General features: G+C 37.3%; 1 long non-coding RNA gene across 1 annotated transcript in view; it reads right to left on the reverse strand.

Annotated features, from left to right (window-relative positions):
• LOC119795228 overlaps positions 1 to 24,472 on the reverse strand; it is a 131,932-nt gene that overhangs the window by 58,073 nt on the left and 49,387 nt on the right. The gene's annotated exons all lie outside the window — the stretch shown is intronic.

Below are 24,472 nucleotides of genomic sequence, written 5' to 3' on the forward strand. Positions count from 1 at the left end.
GCAATTATTTTAAACAATTTAATGACATTTAACTTGATTACTTTTTCTTTAAAAAATGAACAAGAGAGAAAAATAAGTTCAGAAAAAAATCTCCTGGCCCATCTCCTTCCTCATTCTCAGATTATTCCAAGTCCTGCTTACTCCAGCACCAGTGTTTGGGCCCAGGGAGAAGACTGCTCTAATTCTTTTCTAGGTTTGCCGGGGCACAAGCGCAAAAGAACCAATTTCATTTTTGTTTTTATCTGCTTCAATCTCTCCCTTGGCAGATTGCGCTCACAGTGAGCCTGGTTCTGTTGGAGGTTTCTTCCTGTTAAAAGGAAGTTTTCCTCTCCAATGTCTCCACATGCATGCTCATTGTGAGGAATTGCAGAAGTCAATGAGACCTGACAATCATCTGGGTTTCCTCAGATAGAAATATTTTGAAGAATATGATTGTGCTACCTGTATAAATAAATTGTCTACTTTTCTAATTGCAGCTTTTCTCTGTCTGAGTCTATCCAGGTTGAAATAGCTTTATTACAAACTCACTATCTATGTTGACAGAATGTGGTGACTTTTTATATCAACTAAACTACAACTACTGATCAGAGATTAATACATGTTAAACAGGATATAATAATATATCATCACCTACTTTTTTAGCAAACTGCAGAAAATCAAGATTATAAAAATCCACTCTATGTGCTTCTCAAACGAGACAGGCAGAGTACTGTGTCTCCAGACATCCATCTGCGCTAGCTTCTTTTTTGTCCATACCAGGCAGGATGTAATGGAGACTGCAAATTCCATTACTTCATAAAATGTCATTATTGGCATTATGTGAAGTGTATTATATCTGAGTTATTTACTCTTGATCTGATCAGACATTTATTTGACAAGTTCTGGTGGACTGGATACCCTTTCCGTGTAAAGAGAGTAGAGATAAAATATCAGTTTGTCTCTATAGATCTGCTTTTCTAAATCGGTTTATCAATGTTTCTGTTAAGTTGAAAAGCAATCACCTCTTTTTGGATTCCCCTCATCAGGGCATGGCAGCAAAAAAACTCTTGGAAAAAAACATTCTCATTAGGGGGTAGTACTTGAGTGTTGTGCTAAGTTTGATAAATTCTTTTGGATTTTTTTAAGTGTTGAAATTTTTATTTATAGATATAGTTATTGGATATTGTTTATATTTTTTGGTATTTGTTTTTTGAAATTATTTCTATTGCATATGTTATGATACTTCCCTTTCACAATGCCTTCCTTTTGATAATTCAATGTAAGCCGTTTCTTTCAGGGTGAGGCAGTGTTGGTGTGTAAATCACATGCAGGTGAAAATAAAGCCACCTAAACATTTTATTAATCAAATTTCCTTTCCATTAAATTGTGAGCCTGCTTAATACAAACACAGAAAATAAAACACTGCCAAAAACAGGTGTTAATCATCTATAGAAACATGAGGAGGTAAATAAAAGAATGCACCCATAAACAGGTGTGAAGGATTTATGAGGGGAACCTTTTAGAAATGTGTTTGGGGGAAATATCATCAACCAGGAGGATGTAACGGGGGACAAATGTTCAACGTGAGGGGGAGGTTATGAGCCAAACATGGGGGAAAATGAAGAGAGAAAGGAACATGTGCAAAAGGGGAGAGAAATTACATCTTTTGCAAGTAATAGGTTGCTTTTCACACTTCGGACATTTCCGATAAACTTTCAGAGCAGATAAAATAACAGAAGCAGACACCTTCCATAACGCTTCCAATTCATCAACTCCAGGGCTTAAATTATTTTTGAACAAACTCTACTTAAAGGTATAAAATAAAAGTCCAAGCACACTACACTAAAATGTGAAAAAATTAAGATTACATTTTAAAACCATACATTACCATGTATTTAATTAATCAAAAATTGATGTGATAGCCTAAAGATCCGAAATGTACATTTAGCACCAATGATTCTACCTTGCATTGCAACCTGGGACTTAGTTACAATGCAGGACCTTTTGCATCTGAGTGTTTTGTCTTTCAAATAAGCTCAAGCTCACCCAGATTCGATAGTAAATGTTGAACATAGGTTTTAAGTATTAGCGGTGACTCTACATCTGAGAATCTGTGGAAAAGTTGTTTAGAGTTTGACTACTTCTTTAAAGATTTTATACTATGCAAAAGCAACTTTTTTAAAGCTTTGAAAATGATAGCATAATATAATTCTATTTCTTCATCAAAATAATCCCCAAAGTGTTTTGGGGATTTTGTTTGATTCCTGACTAACATTTGTGAACTCTGCTCACTGAGTTGCAGCTTCAACCTCTCTTGGAAAATGAGTGATCATGACTGTTGAAAGTAGAACAGTGATTACCTGCCCCTCCAGAAAGCAACTACCTTGACCCCACTGCCCAGTAAACAAATACCCAACTTGCTCCAATCAGTGAGCAATGATGTGGGACAGAGCACAACTGTGATCATGATCATGTTTGCTCAAAGTTGGGAGGAATTAGCTTTTTAAGCATCTAATCTAAAAAGTGACAGCAACTGCTTTTTCTTAGAGGTTTAGTGGAGGATTTTGGCTATTTTATAAGACCTGTCCTCTCCATTTAAAAAACAAAAAATATGCACATGCACAACCCTGTATCTGCTCCCAAGAGGGAATGCATGAGCCCATTTCTCCTCGTGCACACTCTGTTTAAAGGTTGCTGTTTGCATCGATCATACAATCTTACTTTCGCAAAGGAAGATTTACAATTTTTCCACTATGTCAGACTCACTACCGGTAAGTAAAAATGGGGACAAGCAGGTAGGACAGCCTTACGTAAACATATCACCAGAATGATTGATGATTAGGAGGACCACTTATTTTGATGACCCACCCACAAAAAGAACATCCTCACCTATGCCTTTAAGTAAATGTCCAAATCTGGAAAAATTTTTAACTAAAGATGCAGAAAGAGGACTCAGACTTTGTTCAGTCTCCCTAAAGAGCATAATAATCATTGGTTAGTTCAGTTAGTTCTCACAAAGTTCTTCTTAAAACAGTTGCACTGCCACATGCTGTGAGGAAGAGCAGATCACCTGACACCTTTCGGAGACGGAGCTTGGAAGCATAGTATGAATATATACATTTTCTGTAACATATTATCGATAACTGGTATGGCCCGAGATTCACAACACATGAATCGAAATTATATCAGGAGAGAGAAAAAGGTATCAAAACATCTCTAGTAGATTTCCAAAGTGAAGTCACATTAGCAGTTCCCTTTGTAAACAAACGACTGCATAACCTGTTCAAAATTCCTCTCCTCTCCCATCTTTTTATCTTTAACATTTCCAGGGAAAATGATGCCTAAGCAACAACACAGCTAAAACCTGCCTCCTTCTCTGTGATTTGTATTTATCAGTGAAGTGCCTGACAGAGTGAAGGATAGAGACACCTGAATTCTCACCCTCTTACATCTAAATCTAGTTGCAGATGAGACAGGTAGAGAATTGGACAGGTCGTGTCCCACAGCTTTGATCGTCTCTCAAGGATTGAGAGAGTGACTGCAGAGGCCTGTCTGTACCACAGCTTATTCTTCTCCCTGCAGGGGGAGGACAGGAGAGGGAAGGGAAGCAGACCCAAATACAGATGGAGAGGATGTGTGGAAATAACTCCAAAGCTAGACTACATGCAGACAAATCCAGCTATCATGTGTGAGGTCAGAGACATGTTATGAAAGAGATTTGTTATTGACATATGGTGTGCCTTGGATTCTAATGTGCTCTAATAATTAACATGTTGCCATGTTAGTCTTTCAAAGTGATGATAATGAGAGTGAGACACAGAGAGAGAGGGAGGAATGGAGACAGACGTGCTGAACACCCCGTCATTCCAATATGTCATTTAGGAGACAGTAGTGATAAAATTAGGCGCCTTGTCGTCTCCATGGCACCTGGCCACTGTTTGTCATGTAAGGGTCTTGGGGACCAAAATGTGCCTCAGTTTCATAGCGACCCCTGAGGGAACTTCAGAAACGGATCAGGCTTCTCATTAATGTGCCATATGCCTGCGACTAGGGTGGCTATTCTTGCTCCAGATGTGCCTGATTTCCATGTGAAAAAGTGTTCTCATTTGAACAGATTCATTCCTCTGCCAAGTTCAGCATTTCCCCATCTGTCATTTATTTTCCAAATTGTCCAATGATATGTAAGAGAATAAAAAAAAAAAAAAAGAACTCAGCCGCTGGATTTATCCATAAGGAGAGGGGAGGAGACCAGCAATGAATAAAGGTCATAAGGACACACAATTTACCTTTAGGAAAGGAAAAATAAAAAAAGAGACAAAAGAAAGGATAAACAGAAGAATAAAAGGTTTATCAGGTGTATTAAATCAGGTCTACATCCAATGAATCTCATGCAAAACCCTGACCACCCAGGGTGCAGACCAGGAAGCAGAGTTGTAGTTTAACACACATCTCTGCAGCTTCTCTACTGTTACCCACTCTTTACTCCATCCAGACAGTGTCTTGCCCACGACCAAAATCTAATGAATTAGCAAAGATTCCCAAAGGAGTAAATCATGATAATCTAATTAAAATCAAAATAACTCCAATTGGGGAAAAAGTTAAAACAATTAAATGCGGTCTGTTTAACATAAGATCGCTTTCCTCTAAAAGTCTACTAGTTAATGACTTGATTTGTGATAATCACATTGACTTGTTTTGCCTTACAGAAACCTGGCTGCAGCAAGAGGATTATGTGAGCATAAATGAGGCAACTCCTTCAAGCTATTTAAATTTTCACATCCCCAGAAGTTCTGGGCGAGGAGGAGGAGTAGCAACAATCTTCGAGTCTGACTTACTGATTACTCCCAAAACAATTAATTCCTACAACTCTTTTGAACATTTAACCCTTAATTTCCCTGATCCAAATTCCAAGGCAAGAAAACCTCTTCTTTTTGTAACTTTGTATCGTCCACCAGGTCCTTACTCTGAATTTTTAGATGAGTTTTCAGAGTTCCTTTCTGATTTGGTATTAAATACTGACAGGGTCATCATAGTGGGAGATTTTAACATCCATGCTGACATTGAAGGCGATAGCTTAAGAGCAGCCTTTAATGCTATCTTAGACACTATTGGCTTTGTTCAAAATGTGAATAGTCCCACGCATTCTCATCTTCATACTTTGGATCTTGTGCTGACATACGGCATAGAATGTGAAGAAATAACAGTATTTCCTCACAACCCTGTCCTCTCTGACCACTTTCTAATAACCTTCAGGATTACTTTAACAGAGTTCTCCTCCCCCAAAAGAAGGTTCAATTTTAGTAGATCTTTATCAGATAGTGCAGTTATAAATTTTAAAGAATCTGCTTCACTTTCTCTCTGCTCTGTGTCACTGAGCAGTGCTGCAGAGTGCAAAAGCTTAGCTTATTCCCCTTCACAGGTTGATGATTTTGTTGAGGGGGTTGCTAGTTCTCTGCGTATTGCCTTAGACAACGCAGCTCCTTTGAAAATGAAAACCGTTAAAAATAGAAAGCTTGCTCCTTGGTTTAATGCAGAGCTGCGTACTTTGAAGCAAAATGCTAGGAAACTGGAGAGAAAATATCGCTCCACAGGCCTGCGAGAGTCCTTCCTAGTCTGGAAAAATGGTTTACTGCTGTATAAGAGGACCCTTTGTAAAGCAAGAGCAGCATACTTCTCCTCATTAATAGAGGAGAATAAGAATAATCCTAGATTTCTTTTTAATACAGTTGCCAAACTCACCCAGAGCCATAGCTCTGTTGAACCGTCCATTCCACCTGCTCTTAGCAGCAATGATTTTATGGGATTCTTTATAAATAAGATTGATCTTATTAAAAATAAGATCATAAGCACTCCTCTATCCGCGATTGTACCTGAGGTAGTCATGGAATCTGAACCGGGTTTAGACTGCTTTGATCCAGTTGAACTCTCTGAATTAGCAAAATTATTGTCTTCATCTAAGCCTTCAACTTGTATGTTAGATCCAGTTCCAACCAGGTTATTTAAGGAGGTATTCCCTTTGATCTCCTCCTCCATTTTAGATGTGATTAATCTATCTCTGTTACAGGGATATGTACCTAAAGCTTTTAAGATTGCTGTAATTAAACCTCTGCTTAAGAAACCGTCTCTTGACCCAGATGACTTGGTCAATTATAGACCTATATCCAATCTTCCTTTCTTATCCAAAATTCTTGAGAAAGTAGTTGCCAAACAAGTTTGCGATCACTTCCACCATAATGAACTTTTTGAAGAGTTTCAGTCTGGCTTTAGAGCTCATCATAGCACTGAAACAGCTCTGGTGAAAGTCACTAATGATATTCTCATGGCCTCAGATAATGGACTTGTATCTGTGCTCGTCCTGTTGGATCTTAGTGCTGCATTTGATACAGTTGACCATAATATTCTTTTAGAAAGACTTGAATATTTTGTTGGAATTAAAGGAACAGCACTAGACTGGTTTAAATCTTATCTATCTGATCGAATTCAGTTCGTTCATGTTAATGATAGATCTTCAACACGCTCAAAGGTTACCTGTGGAGTACCACAGGGATCAGTGCTAGGACCAATTCTCTTTACTTTATACATGCTCCCAATTGGTAGAATTATTAGACAGCATGGGATTAATTTCCACTGTTATGCTGATGATACCCAGCTATATCTGTCTATAAATCCAGATGAAGCTAACCCATTACATAGATTACAGGCATGTCTTGAAGACATAAAAACCTGGATGACTCTTAATTTTCTGCTTCTGAATGCAGACAAAACAGAAGTTATAGTCTTTGGACCAGAGTCTCTGAAAAAGAAACTGATTAGCCAGTCACTTCATTTGGATGGGATTAAACTGATTTCAGATAATAAAGTAAAAAATCTTGGTGTTATTTTTGATCAGGACCTGTCATTTAAATCCCATATCAAAGAGGTTTCTAGAATTTCCTTCTTTCATCTGAGGAACATTGCAAAAATTAGAAATATCCTGTCCAGGGGTGATGCTGAGAAACTAGTCCATGCATTTGTTACTTCAAGGCTGGACTATTGTAATTCTTTACTATCAGGAAGTCCACAAACTGTAGTTAAAAGCCTTCAGCTGATCCAAAATGCTGCAGCCAGAGTTCTAATGAAAATGAAAAAGAGAGATCATATCTCTCCTATCCTGGCTTCTCTTCATTGGCATCCTGTTAAATCAAGAATAGAATTTAAAATCCTCCTTCTCACATATAAAGCCTTAAATGGCCAAGCTCCATCTTATATCAGAGATCTGATTGTTCCTTATGTTCCTAACAGAGCACTTCGCTCTCAATCTGCAGGTTTACTAGTGGTTCCTAGAATTTCTAAAAGTAGAATGGGAGGCAGATCTTTTAGTTATCAGGCTCCTCTCCTGTGGAACCAACTACCAGTTTTAGTCCGTGAGGCAGACACCCTGTCTACTTTTAAGGCTAGGCTTAAAACTTTCATTTTTGATAAAGCTTATAGTTAGGGTGGCTCAGGTTATCCTGAGCTATCTCTATAGTTATGCTGCTATAGGCTTAGACTTTTGGAGGACATAGGGACCCCCATTTCATCATTCTGCTTCATTCTCTCTCTGTTCTCCTATTCTGCAGAATCTGTTAGTTCAATCTCTAACCTTCTGCTCTCTCTGCTTTTCCTCAGAGTAGCTTTGCCTCGTCTGTTCCTGTTTGGCTGTGACGTCATCCTGGAAAAAAACATCAGCTGTGCTGCTTCTATCAACACCCTTGTTAATAGATGTTGGAGATCGGCCTGTTTTCCAGTGTGGTCCTGTTTCTCTGACCGTGACTGAGTGGATGTGCCCTCTTCGTCCTCTGGCATGGGAGCTGCCTTGGAGCTCGTCTGTCTGGCTGCGTGTTTCCTGGACGGGGCCGCCTTTTACAGCTGCTTTTTGTATCTCTGCTTCTGTCTCCTTGAACCCCAGTCGGCCTCGGCAGATGGCCGCTCACACTGAGCCTGGTTCTGCTGGAGGTTTCTTCCTGTTAAAAGGGAGTTTTTCCTCTCCACTGTCGCTACAAGCATGCTTAGTGTGGGGGATTGTATTTGAGTCAATGAGTCAATGCAATCAACTGGTTTTCCTTAGATAGAAAACTTTGTATCAATTTGACTGTATGATCTGGTTGAACTGTAAAGTGCCTTGAGATGACATGTGTTGTGAATTTGGCGCTATATAAATAAACTGAATTGAATTGCAAGAACAGTTCGTATCAGAAATTTAGGAGAAAATGCCAAATTCACAGTTTTTCTCCCATTTCTATTCTTCTCTCTGGGACTTCAACATTTTACTCAAGTTTTTCAATAAATGACCAAATTTGTTGTTACTTAGAAGCAATTGTCCATTTTAAAATCCAATATAAAGTAGGCTACATCATTATGTATTATGCAACTCTGCAGTTATAGATAACATTTTTTATTCACTGATGACAGAACTATCAGTCACTACACTTGCAGCTCGCATCTCTGTTTCCAGGGGACACTAATTTAATTTGCAGCTATTTCATCTATATAAAGTGCAGTCCGTGAGCTCTATATGAGATCAAGCTACTGATCTTGAACAGACAATAGAGAGAAAGTTCAGAAAGGAGATTCAGTAACGTGGTGCTGCTTGAAAGTTTAACAGTAAGACATGCCTTCACTTTACAATGAGGTGTCTTGGTTAGCTTTGTTAATATATAAAGTGTGGAATATTTGGGTTGCTTTTTATTTTGGTTGAATTTTTCAAATTATATTTCCGGCACTACCATTTTTATGTTTATGCATTGTATGAGAGAGATGGAAAACGTGATGAAGGTATGACAGATGTGGTCTATAGGTTCTGAAATGTATGGGTATTGATGTTTGAGAAGGAGTTTTTTTTTTTTATTATTCTGGCTCTAAAAGCGATGGAGGGATACCAAAATGTTTAAACTGAAAATTATTACGTTTTGTTGACTTCCTGAAGTCTATATCAAGGACTATCTTATATAGTATCACTTCTGAACAGGGTATTTTTACTTTTTATCAATATTCCAGAAGTAAAAAAAACCTAGAAACTTCTTTAATGCGACATAAAATACCTTTCCTGGTTAGAAATAAAAGGAACAACAAAGTTTCTTACATTATAACTAGTGGCCAGTCTAATGTACTCCAGATTTAGTGATTAAAAGCAGTTTCCTGTTTTAGTTTATTTTAACCAAATGAGAAAAGACGTGACACTGTTTCTCAGACTAAAGATCTTGTAATTTTTGTTTTAAAAATGTTGCTATAAATAGGGCGCTTATTCCATCTCCTGACTCCGACCCTTCTGACTCAGACCCTTGCTTTACTCTCTTCACTCATTTTAAGCTTGTGTCTCCGTCTTTTTTAGAGGATGTGGTGAGGCATATTAAGCTGTCAAGCTCCCTATGGTATCCTGTTCCCCCATGGTTTTTTAAAGAAGTCTCTCCATGTATTGCACAGTGTGTTCTTACCATTATCAACTTCGGTTTGTCCTCTGGTGTAATCATTGCTAAAATAAAACATGCAGTTGTTCTGAAATTACTTAAGAAACCTGGTCTAGATCCAACTATAATGGTTAGACTGGTCTTAAATTACCATTGTTTCTCTATTTTATAATAATGATCAATTAATGGATGAAAACAACATCACAGAGAACTTTCAGTGTGTTATTAAGAACTGTCATTGTTCAGAATCAGTATAATTAATAGCTAAATGAAATCTTTTGGCATGGGATACTGATAGAAATTATTTCTGCTACACTCACTGTTGCCTTTTGACATTGTTTGATATTTTTCAAATCTCATCTAAATAACTTAGGGGGCTTACAGAATAGAGAACTTTATCAGTTTAGATCTTGTCTGGCTGATTGGTCTTTCTGTGTCAACATTTCAGGAAATGTTTCATCCTCTCCGTCATGTGGGATCCAACAGGGCGTGGTTTTAGAACCACTGCTTTTTCACATATCCATAGCTTCCAGGTTTTATACTTCAGGCTCTAATAATCAGCATTACTGTGAGCATAGCATACTGTAGGTTAACCCTTTCCACACCTGTCAGTGTGGCCCACAGAGTGGCCGTGACATTGTGTGTTTATGACTGGCTGCTTAGAGAAATATGTTAGTGATAACTATTGCCTGACTAGATCAACTCTGTCACAGATAATGCTCAGTGTCATCATGTCTGTGTCAGTGTCAACATTAAACTGTTCATTGAGAAGGCTTTCTTGAGACACTAAAGCAGATTAGAGCAAGTCTAGCAAATGTTTGCTATGAGACAGAGTCCACCTCTAGGATCCATTAACCCATTTAGGCCTAAAACGCCTGGAAAAAACACCTTAAAAACCTATGGCCGATTTTAAAAAATACCCCTAAAACCTGAAGTTTTTCTGTAAATTCAGCAACTGTGTCAACGCCTAAATTATTGATATCTCAGCTTCTGTAGCAGATAGAACTCAAAATATATTTTATCTTTGAAATTCTTCCAAAAAAAAATGTGAAAAGCAGTAATCAAAAAAAAAAAAATTCAACCTTTTATTTTTTCCATATGTCATGTCTTCATTGAGAATGTGCAATATAAAACGTTTTCAAAATAAAGAACAAACATTACATAAATAACTATCTGATGATTACTTATTAACAGTATTATTATGCATAATAATGCATGTCTGTGTTATAAATTGCATACAACCTACCTCCAGATGGCCACAAATCTGTCCCGGGACATATTTTGGGGGAACTGCGTCCTGAAGAGAGGTTTACATACACAGCCCAATAAATGTCTTCATCTCCGTCACAGTCACGGGTGACCACTTTGCCATCTTTGCTCTTGTTGGAGTTTGGTTTGTTTGGTCACTGTACCTATTCATCTCGGTAACTAGATGCATCCAAAGTTCTTCATTAAAAATATGCTCAAATGCCTGCAGCGGTGTGGCGTCTGCAGGCAAATCAACTTTCACTCCAGGTGTGCGGTTGAAAACACTCCGTGCATTGCGGTGGTAGTTCGATTGGTTCAGCGCGTTCAAAGTCATCATTTTCATCTATACCGTCATCAAAGCCGACACACTCCTCAAAATCACTGCCTTCCGACAACTCTTCTCTGTCAAACTCCTCCATGTTTGCTTGAAAAAAACTTCTTTCTTCTTGCTTGACTTATATGCTCTCCCGGCGTCAATGGTAGAATGACGCAACAGCACCCCCGGCTTGAATGGTAGAAATGCGGTATTGCTTTCCCGGCCTAAATGGGTTAAGTAAAGTATGCCAGTGGCAGCTTTTAGAAAAGTATGCACTTTTGCCCCAACATTTGTCTATTTGCCCTTACAGTACAGGATGGCTTTTTAACAAAAGCACAGTAGAATTGCTTGGGGTTTTTTAAATAACGACTAGCCTAAATTTTAAAACCTTTTAATATGAAAGTAAAACAGAGGTGATAGATTATGGAACCAGAATCACTCTGACAGTAAACTACTGTTGAAGTAGTGCCTTTAACAGCATATTGTCACGTTTTGGTCGTGGGTTAGAGGACCCAAATGCAGATGCAGAGAGGCTGAGGTGAATTCTTGTCGTTTTTAATGATGAAAATGGTTAACAAAGCAGGAATCCAAAAATCCAACAAAAAATGTAACAGACCAGAACTATGGAGACATCAAGGGAAAACACGCACAAGGAGCCAGGGGAGAGACGAGGTGAGAGGACAACAGGACCAGCAACAACAAGGAACCAACAAAGAGTGAGAGCAGAGGGAGAGCATATATAGCTGACAGAGACAAAGGGAGGGCTAACGAGCTGACAAGGAGCAGGTGTGAGGAGACAACGAGGGAGCCAAGGGGAAAGGAACACACACACACACACACACACACACACACACACACACACACACACACACACACACACACACACACACACACACACAAAAGAGGGCTACAGAGGATAACAGAATAACATGAGAACAAATCTAGAAATTACAACAAAAAAGGAATTAAACCAATAAAACTAGGGAACATAGAGCAAAGTAAAGCACAACATAACCAAAACCATGACACATATTCAGCGTATTTTAAACCAGCGTTTACTAATTTGGAACTAATTTCATAACTAAATTTAAGTTTGATGACAAGTTAGAGTACTTCCTCAGATGTGTTGGAGGGAGGTAAACATTGGGGGTATAGAGGAAACATTACAAATACAAATTATTTGATGTAATCAATTAATCAAATTTCAGTTTACAAAGATTTAACTTTTGGTTGTTTTTTTAGCTTTAGGTTGTCCTGAAACATATGTTTTTGTATAAGCCAGTTTCACAGCTTGAATCTCATTTCTCTTTAAATTAGGGTCACCTGCCAGAGGGGATGATTGAAATCAAAGCTAGCTTTTGAAAGTAATGTATGTCATTTGTTATTTTGTTTAATGCAACATAAAAAACAAAATCAATTAAACAGATTTGGTAGAGAAAAACTGTGGCTTAGATTTTTATGCCATAACACCCACTGTAAATGGTTTTATTGGTCAAAAATGCATCTATATCATTTAAATGACAGTTGTATTGGTTCAGGCGACAACTTTCTGACATAAAAAAAGATGAGTAATGTGGCAAAAGAATGATTAAAAAATTATATTTGAAATGTAATATTTGTAATTTTTTCTGAATGGTAGGCTTCTTATAAAAAACTAAAGTAAAAACAGCAATTAAGAGAGTTAGAACATTTGAAACACAACTATTTGGTCAAAAAAAGAAGATTAATAGACAAACTATGTTGTTCTTCAAATATTCCATGTAGATTAAAGCAACAGTTTAACCAACATAGATATATAAAAGTGATTACGTACTTCTACATCTGATAGACAAGCGTATAGCCTAAAATGGCAGCTCACTGTGCCTTTGCACATTGCAATCCTATCTCCTGTTATGTGTTACTCTGTCTTACCTGTTGTTGTGCTCCTTTCTCTTCCTCACTTTTCTGTTTGTACTACATTACTGCTCCTAAACATACAAAATAGCTTCAGCATCCCTGTTTAATATCCAACTCCTGAGCATAAAGGTGGCACATTTTAAAAATTAACATGCAAAAAAGATCTAGCTCTAGGTTACAATTCTTCCTATAAAAGTGAAGAACACTTGTGTGGTGTTCTAAAGCAGCTGATAGCCTCTTATCATAACCCAAACCTATATAGTGCCGTGGAAATAAGAGTGACTAAAAATTATTCTTTAAAAGTCAGTCATCAGCTCTTACTGGATATTTTCTAAGATGTGATTTTTACACATTACCTCACATCCTGAAGCACCCTCTAATATTATTCTTTCTGACTTATTTAAGACCTCACTTGAGGTTCCCAGGTCTTGCCATCTTTTATTGCTTAATTTACTTGAGTAATTAATATTCTTCTAATATGACATAATTGCAAATAATATCCAATGAGACCAGTTATATAGCCCAATATCATTTGTGATGTGTAACCATTAAGAACACTGGCATTTCTTTTTAAGCCTTTTCTTTGACGGTGGCATTGTATTGAATTGTGTTTTTTTTGGTTGGTGTGTTCATGTTATTTCAGAACAGAGTTACCAGCGCAATTAAGACGACTTAACTAAAAAGATACAATTTCTAAATGTAAAGTTAAACAAAATTTCATACTGTAAAACATCCATATCCATGAAAACGTTTTATACAGAGGGGTTTACATCATTCAGAGGTTACTTACCGGTAATATATACTGCAGCTGATAGTGCCAAACAACCAGAGGAGCTGAGTGTGGGGCAAGCCAGTAACATTGCACTACATTACACTATTAAAATAAAATGCCAATATTAGGGGTGTGCACTTCCCCCGGCTCCTATGCCTATAGTATTAGTTAAGCCTTGCTCTTATCTTTTAAGACGGATGACAACAGTGACATTTTTCCTATCCAGGCAAGTCTTGAGATCAGTGTTTTAATTTATCCCAGCTCCTATTACTCTAATAGACTTGATCTTGCATGACATGTCTTTGCTCTCATGTTTGCAGCTGACAGACTAGATTTGTGCTTAAAAAACAGAACATATGACCCCTGTTCAAGCCTACCACACTTACTTTGCATTATAAAGCTATTTTTAATATTGTTTTGATCTTTTAAGACTTTTTTTACCATACATTTTACCATATATTTCTATCATATCAGTACTCACCTTTTAGTTACCTATGCTTGACTGCTTCGTAAGTTTCACGCTGCCATATCATGCCAGTTTAGCCCCCCACGCCTCTCTACGCAGCCATATTAGATCATTTAGCGCCCACGCCTCTCCACGGAGCATTGCCGTGGACAGATTTTTCACACCTCACAGCTGAAAAATGTTAAATTAAGGGGGCATGGTCCACACTGAAAAATATAAGGGACGAGGGACAGCTTAGGCAACTAAATATATACAGTAAATATAAAGATCTAGAGATATACAATAAACAGATTGTGAAAAACTCTAGTAAAAGGAGTTACTATCACCCTTAGATGACATGAAGAGTCTTTAAGGCTTGCTGTGTTTTCTGCTACCATGTGTTCTAAGCTTGCCATCTCACACCCCCCATAAGTTGGCCAGAATATTGAGTACAAGGTGAAAAGCCACATGGAGTATAAAAGTAGTTATTGTTTGCATGTCTTATTACCACAAGAAATTAATTTGAATCAAGCTAAAGCATTCAGGTTGGCTGAACAGTAGCTAGGAGGTGTAGGAGGAGGCTTAGAGGGGACTGAACCTCCTTTACTGCTCCTCCTCAGCTGTAGAATAACCCACTGCTGCACATTAGGAGAGGCTTCCAGCTTGCCTATTTTTATTTTTAAAATGATTTTCATCTTGTTTGACTTAATTGGTTTACTATGTTCTTTTTTGCATTCCTATGAAATGTTTTTTTTTTTAATCTTTTTTATCTAACCCTATTGCATGCAGTTATGTAAAGCACCCTGTATTAGCTGTGGGTGATATACTGCAAAACACTGCCATAGTGCCATTGTCTGGCATGGTTCACTGCCATTGAAATTACCATATTATACTTATTTAGCACCTAATCAAGTACAAGAAATCTAAATCAATTTACATCACATTCAGTCATTCAGAAATTTACATACTGATGGTGGATAGCCTACAATATAGCCTCAGCTCCCCAGGGGCAGACAGACAGAAGCAGGGCTGCCCTGCAATTCTTGCTACCAGGCTTTATGTTATGTTAGGGGGTCTTATCTTTTTTTTAAGAGTGAAATGAGGATACATCATATAAAGATTAAGCACCAATGAGTTGTGTTAATTTTCTCACAACTTTAAACCGTAAGCCGCATTGTTTTGAATATATTACATTATGTCCATGCAGTATAAGCAGCGCCTGTAGAAGTGTATCTGCAGAGCAAAGCATTCAAGGGAGGATCATTGAGTATTTGTTGTGGGTGTTTGTGATGGACTTTTTGAATTCTGTGCATGACAGAGATAAAAGACACTTTGGGAGTGCAGAGACAAAAGGTGCACAGTTAACAAGGGCCGACTCCAAGTGTCAGAATCGGTCCTGTCCCTCATAACTCACGGCCCACTTTTTCCAACAGTGCGCTACACAAAATGCCAGAACTTCTCTTCTACACCTGAGCACTTAGCTTTAATGCATATTAATTAACTGCCACTGGCACCAAAACAGATGCAGATATTAAAGGCTACAGTGTAACAAGTAAGCTTGGAGCTCATGCTGAAAGCTTCATGTTGTGTAAAGCAGACTTATGATTTAACCCAGACAGTGTTCTTAGGATGCTGATGTGGTGACCTGAATTTTCTCCAGTTTTGAAATGTTTATCAGTTGACTATAGAATAAGTCAAGTGATTAGGTAAAGAAAAATACAAATAGGAAAAATGAGTCACAAAATTGGAACTATTAGATGAATCTGTAGATGAGCTCAATCACTTTGTAAGAAAGAAACTCTGAAATATAAATGAAAAATCACTGGTTTTAACGGATATGTCGGGTTAGATTTAATTCTACATTAAATGACCCTGCACGTTTCTAAAGTACAATGTAAAGGGTTGTACAAGGGTTGTTAGGGTTAGGGTTAGAACTTTTTGGTCATAATTCCACTTACCATGTTTGGAGGAAGAGGAATGATTGAGTACCATCCCAAGAACACCATCCCTACTTTGAGACATACTGTAGGGGTGGTAGCATCATGCTTTGGGGGTGTTTTACTGCACATGCGACAGAGCGACTGCACTGTATTAAGTAGAGGATGAGCGGCGCCATGTGAGATTATGGGGAGCAACTTGTTTTTTTCTCAGTTAGAGCCTTGAAGATGGGTCGAGACTGGGTCTTCCAACATGACAATGACCCAGCCAGGATAACCAAGGAGTGGCCTGTAAGAAGCATTTTAAGGTTCTTGCTTGGCCTAGCCAGTCTCCAGATGTAAACCCAATACAGAATCTTTGGAGGGAGGTCAAATTCTGCGATTGTCGGCAAACGCCCAGAAACCTGACTGATCTGTAGGGAGGACTCGGCCAAAATCCCTCCTGCAGTGTGTCCAAACTTGGTGACAGCTGTATCACACAAATAAATAGTTAAAAAATCATATATTGTGATTTCTGGATTTTCCTTTTTTTGATTATGTATTTTCACAGTGGACATGCATCTACAATGACAATTTAAGACCCATTCATGATTTCTAAGTGGGAAAATTTACAAATATTTTCAAATATTTTTCCCCTTACTGCATATGCACATAGTCATCTTATTTCCAGAGCAGTTCTTTAAATAATAATAATAAAAAAAATCTATTGGTCCTACATTTGCTTCTTTTTTTATTCAAAAGACTAAAAAGTAAGATAAAATAACAGCCATGAAGTGTGTGACTAATAAAAAAAAACTGCATCTTTATGCCAAATCTAATCTCTTTGACGGCTACTGAGTGGAGATGAAGTCTAATTTTCATTTGCTCCAAGATTGTGAATAAACACACTGTCATCCACTCAATTCATCATCCATGTGTCAAACTCAAAGCAAGGTGACCTGACGTGTCTTTCAGTGTGCCTCAAATGTTGTCTACAGTTCTACTTTAAAAAGTCAATATTGTTTTTTTTTTTAAGATAAGTCAGAGTCTTATAGTTGTAAAAGGAATTCATTGCAATTTGACTTAATTATTTAATTTGAATTAATTAAGGGCTATCAGACCAGATCTTAAATTAGGATTCAACCAAGAATAAACTACACTTGCCCAACACAATACAACGACAGAAACTTCAAGTCATTTGCAGACCTGCAGTTCTTTTAATAGGAAAATTAGACAAACATTTATACTCTCTTTGAGTTACTTTTATTTCCCTGTTCATGACCAATTCATTAGAGCAACTGTCAGTACACAGCACAGATGGGCTTTTTTTTTTTATTCAAGACTGCATTAACACAATCATACTACAAGCAATAAACAAGCATTTCACTCTTCAATACCAAGTCAGAAACACTAATGGAGGCCATCATCTTATATAGAGAATGTAAACACAAAAAATACTGTCCCTGTAATGGCTCGATTCCTCTACGGTTAAAAGGCTAAACAATCCATAAAAGAAATCTTGATTGTTTAGTTTTCTTCTGGAGTTCACTAAATCAGGGTTATGGAAAGAGATGCAGCCATATGTAGCTCCTTCCTCCTCCACTCCCAACCATTAAAATACACCCACACTAAAACAAATAAATAAATGATAACTGTTGCCGCAGCCATACTTAGATGCAATGAAACAAGGTCAACTTGTTTTGAAATTGATCTCAATCTCAATGAGGGTGTTTTGTTTCGGGCAAAAGAGGTTCTTCAAGAATCTAAACAGTAATAATAGCTAAGCTATTGGTCCTCAAGTAAAACTACTAACAGGGCTGCCAAGGTTCACGATTTGGGTGTGACACGTAATTTAACTAATTTTCACAAGAAAAAACAAGACAAAAACTAATGTGTTTTTTCCCCACATTCAAATATTAATTTTTACAATAAAATATCAGTTATTTTTTTACATTTAATTATACTCTATATTGGCGCCCTGTCTCTGTCATCAAGGCACCAAAATGTGTAACATCACAACATTAGACGAGTCTCCAGCTAAATGATCTTTTTGTGTTGTTATTTGAAATGAAATATTGTCAAACAGGGGCAAATTGAAAGCCCCACCTTTAATAATACCACCATGTAGAATGTAGTGCTTTGACATTTTAGAAGTTATTATATAAACTGAAGAGTGACAAAATATAACTAATTAAATTCTTCACAAAAATATACTACAAATTAAAGGGCTAATATAGAATTCATGCTCTCTTAAGAAAAAGGTTTTAAGGGTAGAGTTTATGCAGTCATTTAGTCTTCTATGTAATTAAAAATAGAGATCAACTGATCAACCCATTAATGTATATGCTATGTAGAAACATAGATTAATTTCAATGGAATTGAATTATAACTATGTGTGTAGCTTTATTAGCAAAGGCCTCATGAAAATCTGCTCTGTCTTCTGTGATTAGTTGGAAAATATAGACGTATGCTCATTGTGATCAGTATAGGTTGAGCCTGAACTAGTTTTGGTACCTATTTGTTTTCGGTTATCCCTCAGTGCACATTGGTCCTTGCATGGCCAGCCCGGTGAACATTTCCTGGACCATCAATGTTGTCAAAATTTTCTTTTCCATTCTAATTTCAGTTTGTTCTGTATTTTCATAAATGTCCAATACTCATGTCTGTAAAACACATCTACACTAAATTTAACAAAAATTAAGAAAAAGAAACAGGAAATACTGAGGCCAGCTATATTGCTATGGTCGGATCTACGTAGACCTCCTCAGTTTTGCATCTACTGATGTAATGGTTGCCTTAAGATGGGTACCACACATGTGCCTGTTTCTCTGTCATCTACATTGCACCTGATACTCAAAAACTGCCAATAATCTCCTCTAAAACATTCTACAACATTATTCCAAGCTTAGAATACCTCCACAAGTTTTGTTTAATCCATTAAACTGAACAATGAAGAGGTGATCCAAGAAACCGAGCAATACGGGGAATGCCCATCTAAACTGAGAGTTTGAAAAAGGACAGCGTTGAAAGGTCTATGGTTACTTTGAAGAGTTGCAGAGATCCAGGGCTTGGTTGGGAGAATCTTGATGATGACTACTAGCTGACCACTGATTAAAGAAGCTATGAGAAGCTATAAGCTATAAGAAGCCAATCTGCATCACACAAAAGATAGGGAGGAGTCCACTAAACATGTGGAAAAAAAGGTGTTCTAGTCAAATGGGACAAACGATAATGTACAGCAGGGGTGTCAAAGTCGTTCCAGAAAGGGCCGTGTGGCTGCTGGTTTTCTTTCCATCCCAGCAGTAGCACACCAGACTCCATTCATCTCATCAAGTAATCAGGTTAAGACTAGACTCACCTTGATGAGATGAATGGAGTCTGGTGTGCTACTGCTGGGATGGAAAGAAAACCAGCAGCCACACGGCCCTTTCTGGAACGACTTTGACACCTGTGATGTACAGTATGGCACCAAGAATCAAGAACTGCAACTGGCTCTAGCCTTTCAATTCTCCTGGAACCAAAACCAGTAAAGAAGAAACTATCCGATTGTGCAGCAAGATTAAAAAATGTGGCTAAACACTAATTTAAGACATGACCAGTTGTCTAAGTATATCACTAAGTTGTATGATCTTTCCTCCTAAAAGAATCAGATCCGAGAATTGATAGGAACCAGAAACAGAAGGATCTCGAACCAGAATCGTTTGTATTCAAATGGAGCCAAACCCCACTAATGATGGCAAAACACTACAACACGACAACAACAATGCTACACAACTACACTCTTAATACACCGTCTCTACCATGAAAGTCGGTAAGGGCAGCGTTACTGTATGTTGTTGGGAGAGCTTCCTTCAGTAGGCACCAAAAAAAAATCAATAAAACTTGATGGGATGGTTGATGGTGTTTAAAAAAAACAGTAATGAAAGAGCAATGTCTAGAGGTTGTAAAAGTCTTAAAGCCGGAGATGGATAAAGATAATTGCGAAATTTTGATCCAAATACATTCCACTATTAAAATGGGCAAGTGAGAACCCAGACCTACAGAAGAGCCAATTAAGAATATGCAACAAAACTTGAAAAGTTATTTTTAATGATGTTTCAAATCCAATCTGAATGTGCCTAAGATATTTGGCATACAAAAGTATATTAAAAAAAATCTGGTGTTTAATTGTGCCAAACTGGCAGTCAGATATACCCCAAAAGATTTGATCACTATGGAAATATGGAAAACCCTGGGAATTCTTATCATCATGGTATCTTCAGTCAGATGCTTCTCCAAACTTTTTACATTTTAAAGTACTATCTTGGTAGAACTATTTTGAGCTTTCAACTAACCAAAATGTCAGGCTTTTCAGGGTTGTTTACACAAGTTGCATGATATGACATTTCATTAATATCCATGTTTATATAAAACTATTCACTTTCCAATTAATATATCTAAAGTTGAGCAGAGGTGAAAGTGCTGTTTACAATTTAACATTTTATCTTGGGGATAAAATGTTAATTGTGTCTTGCTATGAAATCCTGATGTGAATATAGACATAATTACTTCAAGATAAAAATGAAATGAAACATAAGATAAAGACATCTTTAAAATGTGTGTAAATAAATTCAACATCAAAACAATTTTTTTATCCATATATTCATAAATGTTGCATTACAGTTCTTGTTTCTTACAACTTAACCTGGAAATAATTTTTCAGACTCTTAATTATCTAGAATGAACTTAATTACCTAGAATTTTGGATTATCTTACAAGAGCTAGTGGAAGATTTCCCTGACCAGAGGCAAAATAGCATTAAATAGTTAATAATTTGTAATTTGTAATTTTATTAAGGATCCCCATTAGCTGTTGCCATGGCAAACAGCTAGTCTTCCTGGGGTCCACATTAAAAACATACAGTAAAAACAGTTACAAATATAAAAATTTCCAAAAATGTAATTTCTTAAAATTACTATAGGAAGTACAAAAGAACAAGTAAAATAAAACAGCCAATAAAACAAGAACAAATATAATAAAACAGTCAATAAAACAAAAACACTTCAGGGCATCAAATGGAGTCTCAGATTCTTTTTAAAAGATAATTTACTCTCAGTGTAGCGGATGTAGTGAGGTAGATTATTCCAAAGGTGTAATGATCTATATATAAAGGATCTCTTTAGAGCATTGGTTTTTGGACCTGGTAAAACAAGCTGCCCATTACAAGAACCTCTAGTGTTGTGGTCATGAACAGAATTACTATAAACAATTTGTGAATGTATAAAAGCAGGAACATTACTGCTCATGACTGACTTAAATAGGATAAGTGTATTAAAAAGCAACTTGTGCTCAACTGTAAGCCAGGAAAGGCAGGAATGCATCTGGTTGACATTAGATCTAATGTGGCAGCCCAGTACCAACCGTGCTGCCTTGTTCTGAACAACCTGTAGCTTTTTGAGTTCACCCCTGGCAGCAGATGTCCACACTGTAGAGCAATAGTCAAGATGACACAACACTAGACTCTGAACTATTTGACATAAAAGGGGACGGGCCATAAAAGAGCAACATTTCCTTGCGGAACTAATTGCTCTTCCCATTTTCACAATAATATAATTAATGTGGTGAGACCAAGACAGAGAACAGTCTACCATCACACCAAGGAGTTTGGCACTTTCAACTTGTTGAACCGTCAAGTCACAAAACTTTAAGTCAAGCTTTGGGCTTGCGGACAGCTTGTGCCTTGAACCAATTACCATGCACTTAGTCTTAGAGATGTTGAGGGCCAGTTTGTTACTCACCACCCAATCATATACAACATTCAGTTCTCGGCTCAAAACCTGATTTAATTCACCGCATGAAGGTGCAGTATAATACAAAGTGGTATCATCTGCGTACAGGACAGTTTTGGCACTTTTTGTAGCCCAAGCTAGATCATTAGTAAAGATTGAAAAAAGTAAAGGACCTAAACAGCTGCCCTGTGGAACTCCACACTCCAAACTTCTTCTACTGGAGAGGCTGCCATTCAGATAAACCTTCTGTGATCTAAAAGACAGGTAGCTTTCAATCCACTTTAATGCCGAAGAATTAAAACCATAAAATTTAAGTTTCTCAGTTAATAAAGTATGGTCCAGAATGTCAAAAGCAGCACTAAAATCCAGGTACACAACACCTACCAACATAGATTTATCCATCGCTTTAAGCCAGTCATCAGTCATATGAATCATTGCAGTAGAGGTTGAGTGGCCAGCTCTATATGCATGTTGAGAGTCTGTTAAAAGTTTGTTTTCTACAAAATAATCCTGAAATTGTGCATGTACCAATCTTTCCATACTTTTACTTAAAACAGGTAAAATACTTATTGGTCTAGAGTTCCCCTCATTAAAAGCAGATTTAGTACCTTTAGGTAAAGGAATAACTTTAGCCTCCTTCCAGATCCTTGGACATAGGCCCACATCCAAGCAACGATTAAAAATATGACAGATGGGAGCTGCTATGACACCAGCAGTCATTCTCAGCAATTTACTATCCAGGTTATCTAATCCAGCTAGTTTACTGTCAGGAAGAGAACGGAGCAAATGTTCCACCCTATGGACGTCAACTTGTTTAAATACAAATTCACAACTTTTACCTTTCATTATAATGTTCTTAATACATTCATATGATCTAATGTTGTGTGAAGTGTTCATAGTCTGCCTTAATTGAGATACTTTCTCAATATAATAGTCATTAAAATGATTAGCAATATCACCTGGCTTTGTGAGAACAAATCCATTTGATTCAACAAAGGGTGTGCACACAGTTGTGTTCCGACCCATGATTTCATTTAAAACATTCCATATTCCTCTACTATCGTGCCTCGCCTCATATAACCTTCGTTTAAAGTAGTCCCTTTTTTTTTATCTTATTCAATTTTGTGACTTGATTACGTAGAGAACAGTATTTCCGCCTGTCATCAATAGATCCAGAAAGTACAAAGAGTTTTTTTAGCTGAATCTCTCTCTGCCATTAGCGACCTAAGACTAAGGTCAAGCCAAGGGGCAGACCTATTTTTGACAACAAACTTTTTTAAGGGAGCATATTTGTTTACAGCATCCATAAACATTGACATAAATAGATCCAGTGCCGCTTCAGGGTTATGCTCACTACAAACCATATTCCAGTTTGCATTAGCGATTTCACTTACAAATAAATCTTCATTAAATTGCTTATAGGACCGTGTTAAAATGATTTTAGCTTTAGGTTTTGGAATCTTTGTTTTTCTACTAATAGCAATTATATTATGGTCACTAAAACCTACAGGCACAGAGATTGCCTTAGAGCACTGGAGAGCAGCATTTGTGTAGATGTGGTCAATGCATGTCCCAGAAATAGTTCCATCACTACCAATATTTATTCTTGTGGGGACTTCAACAATTTGAGACAGACTACATGCACTCAATATAGAGAGTAACGTTTTCCTGTTAGGACAAGAATGCACCAACCAGTCAACATTTGCATCACCCAGCAGATAAATCTCTCTATTTTTATCTGATATCTTATCAAACATTTCACACAACCCAGTCATATATACAGCATCTGCATTAGGGGGTCTATAGAAGCAACAAACTAAAAGTGGTTTTAAATAAGGCACGTGTATTTGTACACAGCATGCTTCGATGTCCTCCCTCATCAAATCAAAGCATATTTTGGCAGGTAAATTATTTTGTACATAAATAGCCACTCCACCCCCAAATCTATTTCTGTCTTTCCTAAAAACAGAAAAACCATCAATGGCTATGTTTGAGTCAGAGAAGGAATCATCAAGATGGGTCTCAGAAACAGCAATGATGTTGATACAATTATCTCTGACAATTTGCTCCACGTCCAGGTACTTGTAACGTAAACTACATACATTCACATGAGCCAACACAAGTCCCTTATGCAAGTTCAACTTAATGTAAAGCATATCCTTACTGGGCACAGTCATAAGCTATCAAAAAGAACATTAAATATATCCAACTATAAAACTAAAAACAGCATGACATCAAACCACAGACTCGTACAAATTTTTCTAAATCCTTCTGACTCCTGACTACTAAAACTCGTGCCTGCTCAGGTGCACCATTAAGTTTTATATAAATCTTACAATTTGAGGACCATGTTGCCTGTATTTTTCCCTCTTTACGCAGGTAACGAGCTCTCTTTGCAATATCAGCATTGCTCTTCGTCAAATGTTCATTAATATAAACTTTTGAACCTTTTAGCTTCTTGGCTTGTCGCAAAAGACTGACTTTATATTTTCTGTTTGCAAATCTCATGATGATGTTAGGTGGTTTGCTTTTGTCTATTTGAGGAAAAGGGTGACAAGCTTCAATGTTCTCCTTGCTTATACTAATGCCTTTTCTTTGGAGAAAATTCACCACCTGTTGCTCCACAGAGTCCAAATCCTGGTCCATGGGCAAAGAACCCTGGATGCCAGACCTCACTGCAGTAGCAAATGAAGAGGGTCTTGTTGAA

The sequence above is a fragment of the Cyprinodon tularosa genome, unplaced genomic scaffold (assembly GCF_016077235.1).
Source record: "Cyprinodon tularosa strain WSP-4 unplaced genomic scaffold, ASM1607723v1 ctg504, whole genome shotgun sequence".
NCBI lineage: Eukaryota > Metazoa > Chordata > Actinopteri > Cyprinodontiformes > Cyprinodontidae > Cyprinodon > Cyprinodon tularosa.